Here is a 21612-nt window from a genome sequence, read left to right as displayed (position 1 = left end):
GTGTAAGAAGGTGAGGTGTAATATCTGCGGAGCGGATGGCCATCCCTATAGTTGGTGCCCTAAAGCATTGCATAATCATGATGCAGGGGTGGTTGAGGAGGCACTAGAAATCAGGCCCAGTCGTGAGGATAACATAGTGGTTGCTTTACAGCATCAGGATATGTTGAGGAAACTAGAAGCTGGAGGGGTAGGGAAAGTCCAGGTGGAAAGGGGGGGGGAAGCATCTTTTCAGGCAGTTAGTAAAGGCAGGAGGAAGAAGCTGAAAAAGAGGGGATTGGACGTTGTTTGCTCTAATAGGTTTGACGTTTTGTCCTCCGCTGATGATGAGGATGAGGGGGAGGTAGTCATGGTTGGGGGAAAAGAGCTAGTGTTTGTTCCGAATACTTCTAAAAGTAAAAATCCAAAACAGGCCTCTAATCTGTCTGTTGATGGGGTGGCAGTTACGATCAAAGCTAAACAGAAAAAGGGGGTATGTGGTAAAGTTCAGAGCAAAACCAAGCACTTAGATAATTCTCAGGGGGATCTAGAATGGGATCCTATAGGGACGGAGTTAAGTCAGGCCTTGGGACCTCTATTAAATAAGGTTGAGGTAGTGCAGAGTTCAGAGGGGAAGGCCCCTCAATCTCTAGGAGAGGTGATGGTGGTGGAGGAGACTCCTGGCCTTGAGGTGGGGAGCCTTAACTATTCTCCTTTGGAGTCCCCTGGTGGGGACAATCCTGGGGGCGGTTCTTGTATTATTGCCCTAAAAGCCCCTGATCCAGATCCTCCCCCAGACAGGGTGGCAAATAGGGAGGGGTGTGATATTAGGGGGGGGGGGGGGGTTGTTGTAGAGGGATCTAAGCTCTGTGTCACTGCAAGTATCCATTCAAAATCTGTGCTGCATTTTTGTGAGCAGTATATATATAGTAGTACAGTGCAGCATTTTGGTGACCAACAGTATATAGTTGTACAGTACAGTAGGCCATTGCTGTATCTTGCAGCTCTGTGTCAGTGCAAGTATCCATTCCATATCTGTTAGAGATGAGCGGGTTCGGTTTCTCTGAATCCGAACCCGCCCGAACTTCATGGTTTTTTTCACGGGTCCGAGCAGACTCGGATCCTCCCGCCTTGCTCGGTTAACCCGAGCGCGCCCGAACGTCATCATGACGCTGTCGGATTCTCGCGAGACTCGGATTCTATATAAGGAGCCGCGCGTCGCCGCCATTTTCACACGTGCATTGAGATTGATAGGGAGAGGACGTGGCTGGCGTCCTCTCCATTTAGATTAGAAGAGAGAGAGAGAGAGATTGACCTGATTTACTGGAGCTTAGGAGTACTGTAGAAGTGTAGAGAGTGCAGAGTTTACTAGTGACTGACCACAGTGACCACCAGACAGTGCAGTTTTGTTTTATTTAATATATCCGTTCTCTGCCTGAAAAAAACGATACACACAGTGACTCAGTCACATACCATATCTGTGTGCACTGCTCAGCCCAGTGTGCTGCATCATCTATGTATATATATCTGACTGTGCTCAGCTCACACAGCTTATAATTGTGGGGGAGACTGGGGAGCACTGCAGTGCCAGTTATAGGTTATAGCAGGAGCCAGGAGTACATATTATATTAAAATTAAACAGTGCACACTTTTGCTGCAGGAGTGCCACTGCCAGTGTGACTGACCAGTGACCTGACCACACTGACCACCAGTATAGTTAGTAGTATACTATATTGTGATTGCCTGAAAAAGTTAAACACTCGTCGTGTGACTTCACTTGTGTGGTGTTTTTTTTTTTATTCTATAAAAAACTCATTCTGCTGACAGACAGTGTCCAGCAGGTCCGTCATTATATAATATATACCTGTCCGGCTGCAGTAGTGATATATATATATTTTTTATATCATTATTTATCATCCAGTCGCAGCAGACACAGTACGGTAGTTCACGGCTGTAGCTACCTCTGTGTCGGCACTCGGCAGTCCATCCATAATTGTATACCACCTACCCGTGGTTTTTTTTTCTTTCTTCTTTATACATACATACATACTACTACATCTCTTTATCAACCAGTCTATATTAGCAGCAGACACAGTACAGTACGGTAGTTCACGGCTGTAGCTACCTCTGTGTCGGCACTCGGCAGTCCGTCCATAATTGTATACCACCTACCCGAGGTTTTTTTTTCTTTCTTCTTTATACATACATACTACTACATCTCTTTATCAACCAGTCTATATTAGCAGCAGACACAGTACAGTACGGTAGTCCACGGCTGTAGCTACCTCTGTGTCGGCACTCGGCAGTCCGTCCATAATTGTATACCACCTACCCGTGGTTTTTTTTTCTTTCTTCTTTATACATACATACTACTACATCTCTTTATCAACCAGTCTATATTAGCAGCAGACACAGTACAGTACGGTAGTTCACGGCTGTAGCTACCTCTGTGTCGGCACTCGGCAGTCCGTCCATAATTGTATACCACCTACCCGTGTTTTTTTTTTCTTTCTTCTTTATACATACATACTACTACATCTCTTTATCAACCAGTCTATATTAGCAGCAGACACAGTACAGTACGGTAGTCCACGGCTGTAGCTACCTCTGTGTCGGCACTCGGCAGTCCGTCCATAATTGTATACCACCTACCCGTGGTTTTTTTTTCTTTCTTCTTTATACATACATACTACTACATCTCTTTATCAACCAGTCTATATTAGCAGCAGACACAGTACAGTACGGTAGTCCACGGCTGTAGCTACCTCTGTGTCGGCACTCGGCAGTCCGTCCATAATTGTATACCACCTACCCGTGGTTTTTTTTCTTTCTTCTTTATACATACATACTACTACATCTCTTTATCAACCAGTCTATATTAGCAGCAGACACAGTACAGTACGGTAGTCCACGGCTGTAGCTACCTCTGTGTCGGCACTCGGCAGTCCGTCCATAATTGTATACCACCTACCCGTGGTTTTTTTTTCTTTCTTCTTTATACATACATACTACTACATCTCTTTATCAACCAGTCTATATTAGCAGCAGACACAGTACAGTACGGTAGTTCACGGCTGTAGCTACCTCTGTGTCGGCACTCGGCAGTCCGTCCATAATTGTATACCACCTACCCGTGGTTTTTTTTTCTTTCTTCTTTATACATACATACTACTACATCTCTTTATCAACCAGTCTATATTAGCAGCAGACACAGTACAGTACGGTAGTCCACGGCTGTAGCTACCTCTGTGTCGGCACTCGGCAGTCCGTCAATAATTGTATACCACCTACCCGTGGTTTTTTTTTCTTTCTTCTTTATACATACATACTACTACATCTCTTTATCAACCAGTCTATATTAGCAGCAGACACAGTACAGTACGGTAGTTCACGGCTGTAGCTACCTCTGTGTCAGCACTCGGCAGTCCGTCCATAATTGTATACCACCTACCCGTGGTTTTTTTTTCTTTCTTCTTTATACATACATACTACTACATCTCTTTATCAACCAGTCTATATTAGCAGCAGACACAGTACAGTACGGTAGTCCACGGCTGTAGCTACCTCTGTGTCGGCACTCGGCAGTCCGTCCATAATTGTATACTAGTATCCATCCATCTCCATTGTTTACCTGAGGTGCCTTTTAGTTGTGCCTATTAAAATATGGAGAACAAAAATGTTGAGGTTCCAAAATTAGGGAAAGATCAAGATCCACTTCCACCTCGTGCTGAAGCTGCTGCCACTAGTCATGGCCGAGACGATGAAATGCCAGCAACGTCGTCTGCCAAGGCCGATGCCCAATGTCATAGTACAGAGCATGTCAAATCCAAAACACCAAATATCAGTAAAAAAAGGACTCCAAAACCTAAAATAAAATTGTCGGAGGAGAAGCGTAAACTTGCCAATATGCCATTTACCACACGGAGTGGCAAGGAACGGCTGAGGCCCTGGCCTATGTTCATGGCTAGTGGTTCAGCTTCACATGAGGATGGAGGCACTCAGCCTCTCGCTAGAAAAATGAAAAGACTCAAGCTGGCAAAAGCAGTAGCACCGCAAAGAACTGTGCGTTCTTCGAAATCCCAAATCCACAAGGAGAGTCCAATTGTGTCGGTTGCGATGCCTGACCTTCCCAACACTGGACGTGAAGAGCATGCGCCTTCCACCATTTGCACGCCCCCTGCAAGTGCTGGAAGGAGCACCCGCAGTCCAGTTCCTGATAGTCAGATTGAAGATGTCAGTGTTGAAGTACACCAGGATGAGGAGGATATGGGTGTTGCTGGCGCTGGGGAGGAAATTGACCAGGAGGATTCTGATGGTGAGGTGGTTTGTTTAAGTCAGGCACCCGGGGAGACACCTGTTGTCCGTGGGAGGAATATGGCCGTTGACATGCCTGGTGAAAATACCAAAAAAATCAGCTCTTCGGTGTGGAACTATTTCAACAGAAATGCGGACAACAGGTGTCAAGCCGTGTGTTCCCTTTGTCAAGCTGTAATAAGAAGGGGTAAGGATGTTAACCACCTCGGAACATCCTCCCTTATACGTCACCTGCAGCGCATTCATAATAAGTCAGTGACAAGTTCAAAAACTTTGGGTGACAGCGGAAGCAGTCCACTGACCAGTAAATCCCTTCCTCTTGTAACCAAGCTCACGCAAACCACCCCACCAACTCCCTCAGTGTCAATTTCCTCCTTCCCCAGGAATGCCAATAGTCCTGCAGGCCATGTCACTGGCAATTCTGATGATTCCTCTCCTGCCAGGGATTCCTCCGATGCATCCTTGCGTGTAACGCCTACTGCTGCTGGCGCTGCTGTTGTTGCTGCTGGGAGTCGATGGTCATCCCAGAGGGGAAGTCGTAAGACCACTTTTACTACTTCCACCAAGCAATTGACTGTCCAACAGTCCTTTGCGAGGAAGATGAAATATCACAGCAGTCATCCTACTGCAAAGCGGATAACTGAGGCCTTGGCATCCTGGGTGGTGAGAAACGTGGTTCCGGTATCCATCATTACTGCAGAGCCAACTAGAGACTTGTTGGAGGTACTGTGTCCCCGGTACCAAATACCATCTAGGTTCCATTTCTCTAGGCAGGCGATACCAAAAATGTACACAGACCTCAGAAAAAGAGTCACCAGTGTCCTAAAAAATGCAGCTGTACCCAATGTCCACTTAACCACGGACATGTGGACAAGTGGAGCAGGGCAGGGTCAGGACTATATGACTGTGACAGCCCACTGGGTAGATGTATGGACTCCCGCCGCAAGAACAGCAGCGGCGGCACCAGTAGCAGCATCTCGCAAACGCCAACTCTTTCCTAGGCAGGCTACGCTTTGTATCACCGGTTTCCAGAATACGCACACAGCTGAAAACCTCTTACGGCAACTGAGGAAGATCATCGCGGAATGGCTTACCCCAATTGGACTCTCCTGTGGATTTGTGGCATCGGACAACACCAGCAGTATTGTGTGTGCATTAAATATGGGCAAATTCCAGCACGTCCCATGTTTTGCACATACCTTGAATTTGGTGGTGCAGAATTATTTAAAAAACGACAGGGGCGTGCAAGAGATGCTGTCGGTGGCCAGAAGAATTGCGGGACACTTTCGGCGTACAGGCACCACGTACAGAAGACTGGAGCACCACCAAAAACTACTGAACCTGCCCTGCCATCATCTGAAGCAAGAAGTGGTAACGAGGTGGAATTCAACCCTCTATATGCTTCAGAGGTTGGAGGAGCAGCAAAAGGCCATTCAAGCCTATACAATTGAGCACGATATAGGAGGTGGAATGCACCTGTCTCAAGCGCAGTGGAGAATGATTTCAACGTTGTGCAAGGTTCTGCTGCCCTTTGAACTTGCCACACGTGAAGTCAGTTCAGACACTGCCAGCCTGAGTCAGGTCATTCCCCTCATCAGGCTTTTGCAGAAGAAGCTGGAGACATTGAAGGAGGAGCTAACACGGAGCGATTCCGCTAGGCATGTGGGACTTGTGGATGGAGCCCTTAATTCGCTTAACAAGGATTCACGGGTGGTCAATCTGTTGAAATCAGAGCACTACATTTTGGCCACCATGCTCGATCCTAGATTTAAAGCCTACCTTGGATCTCTCTTTCCGGCAGACACAAGTCTGCTGGGGTTGAAAGACCTGCTGGTGAGAAAATTGTCAAGTCAAGCGGAACGCGACCTGTCAACATCTCCTCCTTCACATTCTCCCGCAACTGGGGGTGCGAGGAAAAGGCTCAGAATTCCGAGCCCACCCGCTGGCGGTGATGCAGGGCAGTCTGGAGCGACTGCTGATGCTGACATCTGGTCCGGACTGAAGGACCTGACAACGATTACGGACATGTCGTCTACTGTCACTGCATATGATTCTCTCCCCATTGAAAGAATGGTGGAGGATTATATGAGCGACCGCATCCAAGTAGGCACGTCACACAGTCCATACTTATACTGGCAGGAAAAAGAGGCAATTTGGAGGCCCTTGCACAAACTGGCTTTATTCTACCTAAGTTGCCCTCCCACAAGTGTGTACTCCGAAAGAGTGTTTAGTGCCGCCGCTCACCTTGTCAGCAATCGGCGTACGAGGTTACATCCAGAAAATGTGGAGAAGATGATGTTCATTAAAATGAATTATAATCAATTCCTCCGCGGAGACATTGACCAGCAGCAATTGCCTCCACAAAGTACACAGGGAGCTGAGATGGTGGATTCCAGTGGGGACGAATTGATAATCTGCGAGGAGGGGGATGTACACGGTGATATATCGGAGGATGATGATGAGGTGGACATCTTGCCTCTGTAGAGCCAGTTTGTGCAAGGAGAGATTAATTGCTTCTTTTTTGGGGGGGGTCCAAACCAACCGGTCATATCAGTCACAGTCGTGTGGCAGACCCTGTCACTGAAATGATGGGTTGGTTAAAGTGTGCATGTCCTGTTTTGTTTATACAACATAAGGGTGGGTGGGAGGGCCCAAGGACAATTCCATCTTGCACCTCTTTTTTCTTTTATTTTTCTTTGCGTCATGTGCTGTTTGGGGAGGGTTTTTTGGAAGGGACATCCTGCGTGACACTCCAGTGCCACTCCTAAAGGGGCCCGGTGTTTGTGTCGGCCACTAGGGTCGCTTATCTTACTCACACAGTCAGCTACCTCATTGCGCCTCTTTTTTTCTTTGCGTCATGTGCTGTTTGGGGAGGGTTTTTTGGAAGGGCCATCCTGCGTGACACTGCAGTGCCACTCCTAGATGGGCCCGGTGTTTGTGTCGGCCACTAGGTTCGCTAATCTTACTCACACAGCTACCTCATTGCGCCTCTTTTTTTCTTTGCGTCATGTGCTGTTTGGGGAGGGTTTTTTGGAAGGGACATCCTGCGTGACACTGCAGTGCCACTCCTAAATGGGCCCGGTGTTTGTGTCGGCCACTAGGGTCGCTAATCTTACTCACACAGCTACCTCATTGCGCCTCTTTTTTTCTTTGCGTCATGTGCTGTTTGGGGAGGGTTTTTTGGAAGGGACATCCTGCGTGACACTGCAGTGCCACTCCTAGATGGGCCCGGTGTTTGTGTCGGCCACTAGGGTCGCTAATCTTACTCACACAGCTACCTCATTGCGCCTCTTTTTTTCTTTGCGTCATGTGCTGTTTGGGGAGGGTTTTTTGGAAGGGACATCCTGCGTGACACTGCAGTGCCACTCCTAAATGGGCCCGGTGTTTGTGTCGGCCACTACGGTCGCTAATCTTACTCACACAGCTACCTCATTGCGCCTCTTTTTTTCTTTGCGTCATGTGCTGTTTGGGGAGGGTTTTTTGGAAGGGACATCCTGCGTGACACTGCAGTGCCACTCCTAGATGGGCCCGGTGTTTGTGTCGGCCACTAGGGTCGCTAATCTTACTCACACAGCTACCTCATTGCGCCTCTTTTTTTCTTTGCGTCATGTGCTGTTTGGGGAGGGTTTTTTGGAAGGGACATCCTGCGTGACACTGCAGTGCCACTCCTAAATGGGCCCGGTGTTTGTGTCGGCTACTACGGTCGCTAATCTTACTCACACAGCTACCTCATTGCGCCTCTTTTTTTCTTTGTGTCATGTGCTGTTTGGGGAGGGTTTTTTGGAAGGGACATCCTACGTGACACTGCAGTGCCACTCCTAGATGGGCCCGGTGTTTGTGTCGGCCACTAGGGTCGCTAATCTTACTCACACAGCTACCTCATTGTGCCTCTTTTTTTCTTTGCGTCATGTGCTGCTTGGGGAGGGTTTTTTGGAAGGGACATCCTGCGTGACACTGCAGTGCCACTCCTAAATGGGCCCGGTGTTTGTGTCGGCCACTAGGGTCGCTAATCTTACTCACACAGCTACCTCATTGCGCCTCTTTTTTTCTTTGCGTCATGTGCTGTTTGGGGAGGTTTTTTTGGAATGGACATCCTGCGTGACACTGCAGTGCCACTCCTAGATGGGCCAGGTGTTTGTGTCGGCCACTAGGGTCGCTTAGCTTAGTCATCCAGCGACCTCGGTGCAAATTTTAGGACTAAAAATAATATTGTGAGGTGTGAGGTATTCAGAATAGACTGAAAATGAGTGGAAATTATGGTTTTTGAGGTTAATAATAATATGGGATCAAAATGACCCCCAAATTCTATGATTTAAGCTGTTTTTTAGGGTTTTTTGAAAAAAACACCCGAATCCAAAACACACCCGAATCCGACAAAAAAAATTCGGTGAGGTTTTGCCAAAACGCGGTCGAACCCAAAACACGGCCGCGGAACCGAACCCAAAACCAAAACACAAAACCCGAAAAATTTCAGGCGCTCATCACTAATATCTGTGCTGCATTTTTGTGAGCAGTATATATAGTAGTACAGTGCAGCATTTTGGTGACCAACAGTATATAGTTGTACAGTACAGTAGGCCATTTCTGTATTTTGCAGCTCCGTGTCACTGCAAGTATCCATTCCATATCTGTGCTGCATTTTTGTGAGCAGTATACATAGTAGTACATTGCAGCATTTTGGTGACCAACAGTATAAAGTTGTACAGTACATTAGGCCATTGCTGTATCTTGCAGCTCTGTTTCTCTGCAAGTGTCCATTCCATATATGTGCTGCATTTTTGTGAGCAGTATATATAGTACAACAGTGCAGCATTTTGGTGACCAACAGTATATAGTAGTACAGTAGAGTAGGCCATTGCTGTATCTTGCAGCTCCGTGTCACTGCAAGTATCCATTCCATATCTGTGCTGCATTTTTGTGAGCAGTATATATAGTAGTACAGTGCAGCATTGGGGTGACCAACAGTATATAGTTGTACAGTACAGTATCGACAGTGGCGTCATGAGGGGGGTGCGGGGGGTGCGGCCCGCACCCAGGTGTCACCCTTCAATAGGGTGACACCAAAAAGAGCTGTACACCCGCCTGGCCTGACTACTTTTACCGCCGCGGCGTCGCCGGGTCTGTACTGCCGCAATCAATAGATGCCGGGTGCAGTGTGTCACTCACCGTGACGTCATGCCGCTCTTAGCAACCAGCCGCTGGCTTCCTTAACTACCCACCCGGCATGCTCCCGGCAGCGACACGCCTTTCCCAGCAACCGCCCGCTGGTGTCCTTAGTTACGGTCCCAGCATGCATCTCGTCCAGCTGCCCAGAGTCACGTTCAGTGCGCCGGTTACGTCACAGTACCGGCGCCACCCACGGAGAGGCGGGAGAGACACACTGTTGGACTCACAGTCCTCTTATATATAAGGTATGTTCATCTTTTATCGCTTTTATTGCACTTGATGAAAAGGCCATTGGGCCTTAAACGTTGTTCTATTAAAAGCAACAGCTTATTTGAAAAAGTCCGGAGGAGTGCCGCCTGTTCCTTTCTCTAAGGGGACACACCTGCATTTGTCTATTATTCATTTGGGAAGGCACCCCGGCTATTACAATGGATATCCCAGAGTGCCCTTTCCAGTGACTGTATATATATATATATATATATATATATATTGTGTGAGTGTAATGTATATATATATATATATATATATATATATATATGTCATCACGCCGGCACCGCAGGGCAGGCCATTCGGGGGGGTAGACCGCAGATGTATTATTCTGGGAGGAAGAATGGGAGTCCAGTGTATGGTGCCCACGTGGGGTGCGCCCGGCTCCTGTCTTTGCAGCTAGCGGGTACCCGGGCCGGCTCTCATCCCTGCCTGCCACCGCCGGAGCACCGCCGGGCGCGCACGGGAGATGCGCCTGGATCTCGTCACTGCCGGTGAAGGAGCACCGCCGGGCGCTTGGTTCCTGTACCTGCCGCCGCTGGAGCTGGTAGGCTTTAAAATGAAATGACAGTCTGTCCAGTATGTTTCTCTCCAACCCTGTGTCCCCAGTCTGTCCCCATCCCACTCTGCATCCTCTCCCACCCGGCGTCCCAATCTCTCCCACTCTGCATCCTCTCCCACCCAGCGTCCAAACCTCTCCCACTCTGCATCCTCTCCCACCCAGCGTCCCAGTCCCCAGCATGTCCCCCTCCCACTCTACGTTCTCTCCCACCCAGATCCCAGTCCCCAGCATGTCCCCTCCCACTCTGCGTCCTCTCCCACCCAGCGTCCCAGTCCCCAGCATGTCCCCCTCCCACTCTGCGTCCTTTCCCACCCAGCGTCCCAGTCCCCAGCATGTCCCCCTCCCACTCTGCGTCCTCTCCCACCCAGCGTCCCAGTCCCCAGCATGTCCCCCTCCCACTCTGCGTCCTCTCCCACCCAGTGTCCCAGTCCCCAGCATGTCCCCCTCCCACTCTGCGTCCTCTCCCACCCAGCGTCCCAGTCCCCAGCATGTCCCCCTCCCACTCTGCGTCCTCTCCCACCCAGCGTCCCAATCCCCAGCATGTCCCCCTCCCACTCTGCGTCCTCTCCCACCCAGCGTCTCAGTCCCCAGCATGTCCCCCTCCCACTCTGCGTCCTCTCCCACCCAGCCTCCCAGTCCCCAGCATGTCTCCCTCCCACTCTGCGTCCTCTCCCACCCAGCATGTCCCCCTCCCACTCTGCGTCCTCTGCCACCCAGCGTCCCAGTCCCCAGTATGTCCCTCTCCCACTCTGCGTCCTCTCCCACCCAGCATCTCCCCCTTCCTCTGTCCCTCTATCCATTATGTCCTGCTCCCACCCTGCATCCCCCTCTCACCCAATGCCCCCGTCCTCCTCAGTCCCTTCCTCCACCATGTGTCCTCCCTCTCACCCAGTGCCTCTTAAGGATACCCCCCTTCTGATTGGACACTACCCCTTTCAATTTTCCATATCCCCACTTCCTTCTTCGATCACCGTATGTGTGTGTGTGTGTTTACATATATATATATATATATATATATACACACACGCACGCACGCGGAGGTCCATGGGGGGGTGACACCATGAGTTACCACACCGGGTGACACCAACCCTAGTGACGCCTCTGAGTATCGATATAATAATATTACTGGCATATAATTCCACACATTAATAAATGGAGAACACAAATGTGGAGGGAAAGAGAAAGATCCACTTCCACCTAGTGCTGAAGCTGCTGCCACTAGTCATGGTAGAGACGATGAAATGCCATCAACGTCGTCTGCCAAGGCCGATGCCCAATGTTATAGTAGAGAGCATGTAAAATCCAAAAAACAAAAGTTCAGTAAAATTAACCAAAAATCTAAATTAAAAGCGTCTGAGGAGAAGCGTAAACTTGCTAATATGCCATTTACGACACGGAGTGGAAAGGAACGGCTGAGGCCCTTGCCTAGGTTCATGGCTAGTGGTTCAGCTTCACATGAGGATGGAAACACTCATCCTTCCGCTAGAAAACTGAAAAGAGTTAAGATGGCAAAAGCACACAAAGAACTGTGTGTTCCTCTAAATCACAAATCCCCAAGGAGAGTTCAATTGATTCGGTTGCGATGCCTGACCTCCCCAACACTGGACGGGAAGAGGTGGCTACATCCACCATTTGCACGCCCCCTGGAAGTGCTGGAAGTAGCACCCACAGTCCAGTTCCTGATAGTCAAATTGAAGATGTCACTGTTGAAGTACACCAGGATAAGGATATGGGTGTTGCTGGCGCTGGGGAGGAAATTGACAAGGAGTATTCTTATGGTGAGATGATTGTGTAAGTCAGGCACCCGGGGAGACACCTGTTGTCCGTGGGATGAATAATGCCATTGACATGCCTGGTCAAATTACAAAAAAAATCACCTCTTCGGTGTGGAATTATTTTAACAGAAATGCGGACAACAGGTGTCAAGCCGTGTGTTGCCTTTGTCAAGCTGTAATAAGTAGGGGTAAGGACGTTAACCACCTAGGAACATCCTCCCTTATACGTCACCTGGAGTGCATTCATCAGAAGTCATTGACAAGTTCAAAAACTTTAGGTGACAGCGGAAGCAGTCCACTGACAACTAAATCCCTTCCTCTTGTACCCAAGCTCCTGCAAGCCACCCCACCAACTCCATCAGTGTCAATTTCCTCCTTAGACATGAAAGCCAATATTCCTGCAGGCCATGTCACTGGCAAGTCTGACGAATCCTCTCCTGACTGGGATTCCTCCGATGGATCCTTGAGTGTAATGTCTACTGCTGCTGGCGCTGCTGTTGTTGCTGCTGGGAGTCGATCATTATCCCAGAGGGAAGTCGGAAGACCACTTGTACTACTTCCAGTAAGCAATTGACTGTCCAACAGTCCTTTGCGAGGAAGATGAAATATCACAGCAGTCATCCTGTTGCAAATCGGATAACTCAGGCCTTGGCAGCTGTGTTGGTGTTAGACGTGCGTCCGGTATCCAGTGTTAGTTCACAGGGACTTAGAGAATTTCTTGAGGTAGTGTGTCCCCGGTACCAAATCCCATCTAGGTTCCACTTCTCTAGGCAGGCGATCCCGAGAATGTACACAGACGTCAGAAAAAGACTCACCAGTGTCCTAAAAAATGCAGTTGTACCCAATGTCCACTTAACCACGGACATGTGGACAAATGGAGCAGGGCAGGCTCAGCACTATATGACTGTGACAGCCCACTGGGTAGATGTATTGCCTCCCGCATCAAGAACAGCAGCGGCGGCACCAGTAACAGCATCTCGCAAATGCCAACTCGTTCATAGGCAGGCTACACTTTGTATCACTGCTTTCCATAAGAGGCACACAGCTGACAACCTCTTACGGAAACTGAGGAACATCATCGCAGAATGGCTTACCCCAATTGGACTCTCCTGGGGATTTGTGAAATCGGACAATGCCACCAATATTGTGTGTGCATTACATGTGGGCAAATTCCAGCACGTCCCATGTTTTGCACATACATTGAATTTGGTGGTGCAGAATTTTTTTAAAAATGACAGGGGCATGCAAGAGATGCTGTCGGTGGCCCGAAGAATTGCGGGCCACTTTCAGCATTTAGCCACCGCGTGCCGAAGACTGGAGCACCAGCAAACACTCCTGAACCTGCCCCGCCATCATCTGAAGCAAGAGGTGGTAACGAGGTGGAATTCAACCCTCTATATGCTTCAGAGGATGGAGGAGCAGCAAAAGGCCATTCAGGCCTATACATCTGCCAACGATATAGGCAAAGGAGGGGGAATGCACCTGACTCAAGTGCAGTGGAGAATGATTTCAACGTTGTGCAAGGTTCTGCAACCCTTTGAACATGCCACATGTGAAGTCAGTTCAGACACTGCCAGCCTGAGTCAGTTCATTCCCTTCATCAGGCTTTTGCAGAAGCAGCTGGAGAGACTGAAGGAGGAGCTAAAACGGAGCGATTCCGCTAGGCATGTGGGACTTATGGATGGAGCCCTTAATTCACTTAACCAGGATTCACGGGTGGTCAATCTGTTGAAATCAGAGCACTACATTTTGGCCACCGTGCTCGATCCTAGGTTTAAAGCCTACGTTGTATCTCTCTTTCCGGCAGACACAAGTCTGCAGAGGTTCAAAGACCTGCTGGTGAAAAAATTGTCAAGTCAAGTGGAACGTGACCCGTCAACAGCTCCTCCTTCACATTCTACCGCAACTGGGGCTGCGATGAAAAGGCTCAGAATTCCGAGCCCACCCGCTGACGGTGATGCAGGACAGTCTGGAGCGAGTGCTGACATCTGGTCCGGACTGAAGGACCTGCCAACGATTACTGACATGTCGTCTACTGTCCCTTCATATGATTCTGTCACAATTGAAAGATGGGTGGAGAATTATATGAGTGACAGCATCCAAGTAGGCACGTCAGACAGTCCATACGTATACTGGCAGGAAAAAGGCAATTTGGAGGCCCTTGCACAAACTGGTTTTATTTTACCTAAGTTGCCCCCCCTCCAGTGTGTACTCCGAAAGAGTGTTTAGTGCAGCCGGTCACCTTGTCAGCGATCGGCGTACAAGGTTACTTCCACAAAATGTGGAGAAGATGATGTTCATCAAAATGAATTATAATCAATTCCTCCGTGGAGACATTCACCAGCAATTGCCTCCAGAAAGTACACAGGGACCTGAGATGGTGGATTCCAGTGGGGACGAATTAATACTCTGTGAGGAGGGGGATGTACACAGTGAAAGGGGTGATGAATCGGAGGATGATGATGAGGTGGACATCTTGCCTCTGTAGAGCCAGTTTGAGTAAAGAGAGATTGACTGCTTTTTTTTTGGTGGGGGCCCAAACCAACCAGTCATTTCAACCACAGTCGTGTGGCAGACCCTTTGGATGAAATGATGGGTTTGCTAAAGTGTGCAAGTCCTGTTTATACAACATAAGGGAGGGTGGGAGGGCCCAAGGACAATTCCATCTTGCACCTCGTTTTTTTTTTATTTATCTTTGCATCATGTGATGTTTGGGGCCATTTTTTGTAAGTGCCATCCTGTCTGCCACTGCAGTGCCACTGCTAGATGGTCCAGGTGTTTGTGCCGGCCACTTGGGTCGCTTAGCTTAGTCATCCAGCGACCTTGGTGCAAATTTTAGGACTAAAAATAATATTGTGAGGTGTGAGGTGTTCAGAATAGACTGGAAATGAGTGGAAATTATGGTTATTGAGGTTAATAATACTATAGGATCAAAATTACCCCCAAATTCTATGATTTAAGCTGTTTTTGAGGGGGTTTTGAAAAAAAAACACCCGAATCCAAAACACACCCGAATCCGACAAAAAAATTTCAGGGAGGTTTTGCCAAAACGCGTCCGAATCCAAAACACGGCTGCGGAACTGAATCCAAAACCAAAACACAAAACCCGAAAGATTTACGGTGCACATCTCCAGTATATATATATATATATATATATATATACACAAACAAATATAGAAAACCACAGCACTCGCCACCTCAGAATCGGGGTGCAGTGTCTGCACTCACCACTCATAGGGTGGGGTGCATGCAGCCCATGGCCAACTACCCAAATACATACAAATAGAAAATTCAGCACTCACCATAGCAAGCTCACTTGTTCTCACAACATCAATAAAGAAATGATGGGGGTTTAGTTAGTGAATTGGCCAATGCACGGAAGCCTGCAAACCTCTCGCCAAGGTACCCCATCTTCATGCAGGTCCTACACTATCATAAAGCCTTAAAAATTAAAACCTGGCAACTGTATCACACATAATATAACTGCAAATATGCCCACTAGGTTTAATGTATACCTGCCATAAATCTTATGGCTTTTAAAGGTACACTAGTCACCTGACACTAGCTGATAAATTACTAAGGAGCAGCTGACACAGGTTTAGAACAATTGAGATAACACAGGGGTGCATGAAAAGGCCTGTGACCACGGTTAATAAGAGTTAACCAAAGATTAACCCCACAATATACAAACAAATATAGAAAACCACAGCACTCGCCACCCCAGAAGCGGGGTGCAGTGTCTGCACTCACCACTCATAGGGTGGGGTGCATGCAGCCCATGGCCACCTACCTATAACAATATTACCAATTTTAGACCTCTGCTGGTTACACATTTTTTGACTCGGAAACCAGGCAATTTCAAATGCCTCAGCTGCACAACTTGCAGCAGCCTGGAACCAGGGGCCACCTGTCACCATCCTAGATCGAGCAAAGAATTTAAGATTACAAATTAATTCACGTGTACAAGCCGTTTCGTGGTTTTTTACATCAAGTGCCCTTTTGGACTCTTATACATTGGAAAGACTATCCATCAATTTAAAGAAATAAGTGCCCTCCACCGGTCCAGTATACGGGCAGCCACAGAAGGAGGTGGGGGTGACCAGCCGGTGGCCCGACATTTCAAGGAATTCAACCATAGCATATCCTCTATCAGATATAAAATTATTGATGGGGTTCCTGAATCTTCAAGAGGTGGTAACCGTGGTCGTACCCTGCCACAAAAAGAGGCATGGTGGATAGATACGTTACAGACTGTAAAACCTTTGGAACTCAATGAATTATTATCATATACAGATGTAGCCACCTTTATCTTGACTGTTTCTCCGCCGAGACGGGCGTTTAGTCACGCTAAGGCGATAGCTGAGTTTAATCACAGGTAGGCGCGTTGAGGCGATCTAGATACTCATCATGCATTACACATCTCCACCACTGTGTTGCTAATGCTCCACTAATCCAGTACTTTCGATCGTACAGTATAGCGGCGGATTGATCTACAGCTCTGGCAATACTGTAGGCGTAACGGGAGGCGGTGGAAAAAGATGGTGACCTACAGTACTGTAGAGTACTGTACTGTATGTGTATGGAGTACTGTATGTGTATGGAGACGCAACTACAGTAATTGTGTAAAAGGAAGAATGTACAGGACAATGTATAAACACCGTGCTTTTAAAATACATGAGCGTCTGAGTTCACTAATGCATAATGGGAATGGAGGGCTAGCAGGAGGCGGTGGAAAATACCGTGCTTTACAAATGCGAGCGTCCGAGTCCTCTAAGGCATAAACCAACACCAATGGGGTGGGGGCCGGGCGCTGTTTGCAGTACTTTCACACATGAAATTGGGAGTCTCTCATGAGGCGTCGTGGGCTAGGGGTGAAGGCTCCCACCTCCCACGCTGGGGGTCCAGGGTTCGAGACGTGATGTGCCTTCTTTTTTTTTTTTTTTTTAATTGTAATAATACACTGTATTATTTTATCTACATTGTAAGACAGTCAATGGAAAGGTGCACACAAGTTACATATAAATCAGAGTACATCTGCAGGAGCGATTCTTTACGCTAAATGCAACTAAACAGCGGGAATGAAATTAGGGTATTCTGACGCTACTAACTGAGCAAAACAGTACTGTAGATCTTCAGCGTTTGTGTATTGCACAGGACCTGAATTCCCTCCCTGTGCAGGCTCCCAGGGGGGAAGGGCGATGGGGGTAGGGGGAGACGATGGAAAATACTGTGCCTTTGAAATGCTATTACTGTACATGAGCGTCCGAGTCCACTACGGCATACTGTAAACCAACACCAATGGGAAGGAAGTGCCAACCTTTTTTTTAATGTGTTCCCGTGACATACATTTAAAAAAAAAAATGTTCTCTCTAATACATCCAATGGAAGGATGCACACAGGTTTCACATAAATCAAAGTACATCTGCAGTAGCGATTCTTTACGCTAAATGCAACTGTACAGCGGCAATGAGTAGAAATGAGTGTATTCTGACGCTACTAAGTGAGCAAAACAGTACTATACAGTAGATATTCGGCGTTTGTGTATTGCACATGACCTGAATTCCCTCCCTGTCTACTGCATGATCTGTGCAGGCTCCCAGGGGGGAAGGGCAATAGGCTAGCAGGAGGCTACTGGGGACTCAGACTCATACAGTACTTGCATTTCAAAAGCACAGTATTTTCCACCGCCTCCCGCTTGCCCATCGCCCTTCCCCCCTGGGATCCTGCACAGGTCATGCAGTAGACAGGTAGGGAGTTATTCACGTAAACTAGGGCAAAGCTGCAGGAGCAGTTGTACTGTTTAGGGTCTATGCACCATATGGCATACATACAATTCTGTAGCAGGGCAGACTCAATTGAAATGGCTACCGCCTGTGTCTCCTCGCCCAATGGAGGCCCTCGGCTATGGAGCAAGTAACAGCACAGATTTGGTAGGTCACGGGGCAATGCTGAAGGAGCGTCAGAATCCCCTGGCTAAAATACACAGGGGTGATAGGGATAAGTGAGGTCTTTGCGCATAACGATACACCGCAAAGTTCCCCATGGTTTTGATTATGCCTTTTCTTTGAACACAATATTTTCCACTGCCTCACCCTACCCCCGTCCCACTTTCCCCTTCCCCCCCTGGGAGCCTGCAAAGTACATGCAGTAGACAGGGAGGGAGTTCCGATCAGGTTACAAGACATGTGCAACAGTATACTACAGTATGTAGGAAAATCCACCGCCCACTCTGATTTATGTGAAACCTGTGTGCACTCTTCCATTGAATGTATAACAAAGAAAAATAATAATAATAAAGTGAATGTTACAGGAACACATTAAAAAAAGGTTGGCACTTCCTTCCCATTGGTGTTGGTTTATGCCTTAGGGGACTCGGACGTTAATACTTGTATTTCAAAAGCACAGTGTTTTCCACCGCCTCTCCCTACCCCCATCGCCCTTCCCCCCTGGGAGCCTGCACAGGTCATGCAGTGGACAGGGAGGGATTTCATATCAGGTACAATACACAAATGCTGACGATCTACAGTACTGTGTTGCTCAGTTAGTTGCGTTGGAATACACTAATTTATACTCATTACCGCTGTGTATTTGTATATAGCGGAATGAATCACTGCTGCAGATTTACTTTGATTTATGTGAAACCTGTGTGCACCCTTTCATTGAATGTACAACAAAGAAAAAAAATAATAAAGTGAATGTCACGGGAACATAGAAAAAACAAGGTTGGCACTTTGTGACTCTCAGCATGGGAGGTGGGAGCCTTCATCACTAGGTTGGTATGGAAGGGGAGACAATTAGCTACCGGATGGTACCAACCCCAAGTTTCTGTGACCCCCACAAGGCTCATGGCAAGCGTCGGAACCTATGGTGGGTCTGAATTAACGGTCCCATAATAGTCTATGGGAAAATGGGTCCACTTTGCGTACTGATATCTCTGGTTCTGGGTGTCCCAGAGACTCAGGACTGGTACCATACAAAAGAGGAGACTCTTGGCTTTCGGCGCAGACCAACCACTAGTTTATGTGATACTGGAAAAGGAAACGGGAAGCAACCGTGTTTCGAGTCCCCTCCAGTTGTCCGCCTAGCTTGCACAGGATACAGGGTTTCTAGCTAGATAGGAAATACTGTACAGAAATGCTAAGCATGGTAATTTGACATCCAGGAACATAGGGAGGAGTTTTTATCTCACTCCATTATACTTAGAAAAATTACACTTGCCACTGTACGTTACAAGCTGTTTGTGCTAATTAGTACACTAGTAGAACATAGTGTACAGAGATACTAAGGACAGTGATTTGGCATCCACGAACTTAGGGAGGAGCTTTTATCTCTCTCTCCATTGTAATCTTTCTAAGTATAATGGAGAGAGATAAAAGCTCCTCCCTAAATTCCTGGGTGCCAAATTACCGTCTTTAGTATCTCTGTATAGTATTTTCTATTAGGGTACTAATTAGCACGGACAGCTTGTAAAGTACAGCGGCAAGTTTAATCTTTCTATGTAAAATGGAGAGAGATAAAAGCTCCTCAGTAAGTTCCCAGATGCCAAATCACCATTCTTAGTATCTCTGTACAGTATGTTCTACTAGTATACTAATTAGCACGAACAGCTTTTAACTGGATGCCAAATCACCATACTTCGTATCTCTGTACAGTATGTTCTATTAGGGTACTAATTAGCACGAACAGCTTGTAACGTACAGTGGCAAGTTTAATCTTTCTATGTATAATGGAGAGAGATAAAAGCTCCTCAATAAGTTCCTGGATACAAAATCACCATACTTAGTATCTCTGTACAGTATGTTCTATTAGGGTACCAATTAGCTGTTTGTGCTAATTAGTACCCTAATAGAAAATACTATGCAGAGATACTAAGGATGGTGATTTGGCAACCAGGAACTTAGGGAGGAGCTTTTATCTCTCTATATTATACATAGAAAGATTAAAATTGCCACTGTACGTTACAAGCTGTTTGTGCTAATTAGTACACTAGTAGAACATACTGTACAGAGATACTAAGTACAGTGATTTGGCATCCACGAACTTAGGGAGGAGCTTTAATCTCTCCATTGTAATATATCTAAGTATAATGGAGAGAGATAAAAGCTCCTCCCTAAATTCCTGGATGCCAAATTACTGACCTTAGTATCTCTGTACTCTATGTTCTACTAGTGTACTAATTAGCTGTTTGTGCTAATTAGTACCCTAATAGAAAATACTATGCAAAGATACTAAGGATGGTGATTTGGCAACCAGGAACTTAGGGAGGAGCTTTTATCTCTCTATATTATACATAGAAAGATTAAAATTGCCACTGTACGTTACAAGCTGTTCGTGCTAATTAGTACACTAGTAGAACATACTGTACAGAGATACTAAGTACAGTGATTTGGCATCCACAAACTTAGGGAGGAGCTTTAATCTCTCCATTGTAATCTATCTAAGTATAATGGAGAGAGATAAAAGCTCCTCCCTAAATTCCTGGATGCCAAATTACTGTCCTTAGTATCTCTGTATGTTCTACTAGTGTACTAATTAGCACAAACAGCTTGTAACGTAGAGTGGCAAGTTTAATCTTTCTATGTATAATGGAGAGAGATAAAAGCTCCTCAGTAAGTTCCTAGATGCCAAATCACCATCCTTAGTATCTCTGTACAGTATGTTCTACTAGTGTATTAATTAGCACGAACAGCTTGTAACGTACAGTTGCAAGTTTAATCTTTCTATGTATAATGGAGAGAGATAAAAGCTCCTCAGTAAGTTCCTGGATGCCAAATCACCGTACTTAGTATCTCTGTACAGTATGTTCTATTAGGGTACTAATTAGCTGTTTGTGCTAATTAGTACCCTTCAGAAAATACTATGCAGAGATACTAAATTTGGTGATTTGGCAACCAGGAACTTTGGGAGGAGCTTTTATCTCTCTATATTAAACATAGAAAGATTAAAATTGCCACTGTACGTTACAAGCTGTTCGTGCTAATTAGTACACTAGTAGAACATACTGTACAGAGATACTAAGTACAGTGATTTGGCATCCACAAACTTAGGGAGGAGCTTTAATCTCTCCATTGTAATCTGTCTAAGTATAATGGAGAGAGATAAAAGCTCCTCCCTAAATTCCTGGATGCCAAATTACTGACCTTAGTATCTCTGTATTCTATGTTCTACTAGTGTACTAATTAGCACAAACAGCTTGTAACGTACAGTGGCAAGTGTAATTTTTCTAAGTATAATGGAGTGAGATAAAAACTCCTCCCTATGTTCCTGGATGTCAAATTACCATGCTTAGCATTTCTGTACAGTATTTCCTATCTAGCCAGAAACCCTGTATCCTGTGCAAGCTAGGCGGACAACTGGAGGGGACCCGAAACACGGTTGCTTTCCGTTTCCTTTTCCTGTGTCACATAAACTAGTGGTTGGTCTGCCCCGAAAGTGAAGAGTCTCCTCTTTTGTATGGTACCAGTCCTGAGTCTCTGGGACACCCAGAACCAGAGATATCAGTATGCAAAGTGGACCAATTTTCCCATAGACTATAATGGGCCTGTTAATTCA

This window comes from Pseudophryne corroboree, chromosome 1 (genome assembly GCF_028390025.1).
Source record: "Pseudophryne corroboree isolate aPseCor3 chromosome 1, aPseCor3.hap2, whole genome shotgun sequence".
In the NCBI taxonomy this organism is placed as follows: Eukaryota; Metazoa; Chordata; class Amphibia; order Anura; family Myobatrachidae; genus Pseudophryne; species Pseudophryne corroboree.
Note: the sequence above shows the minus strand (reverse complement) of the source record.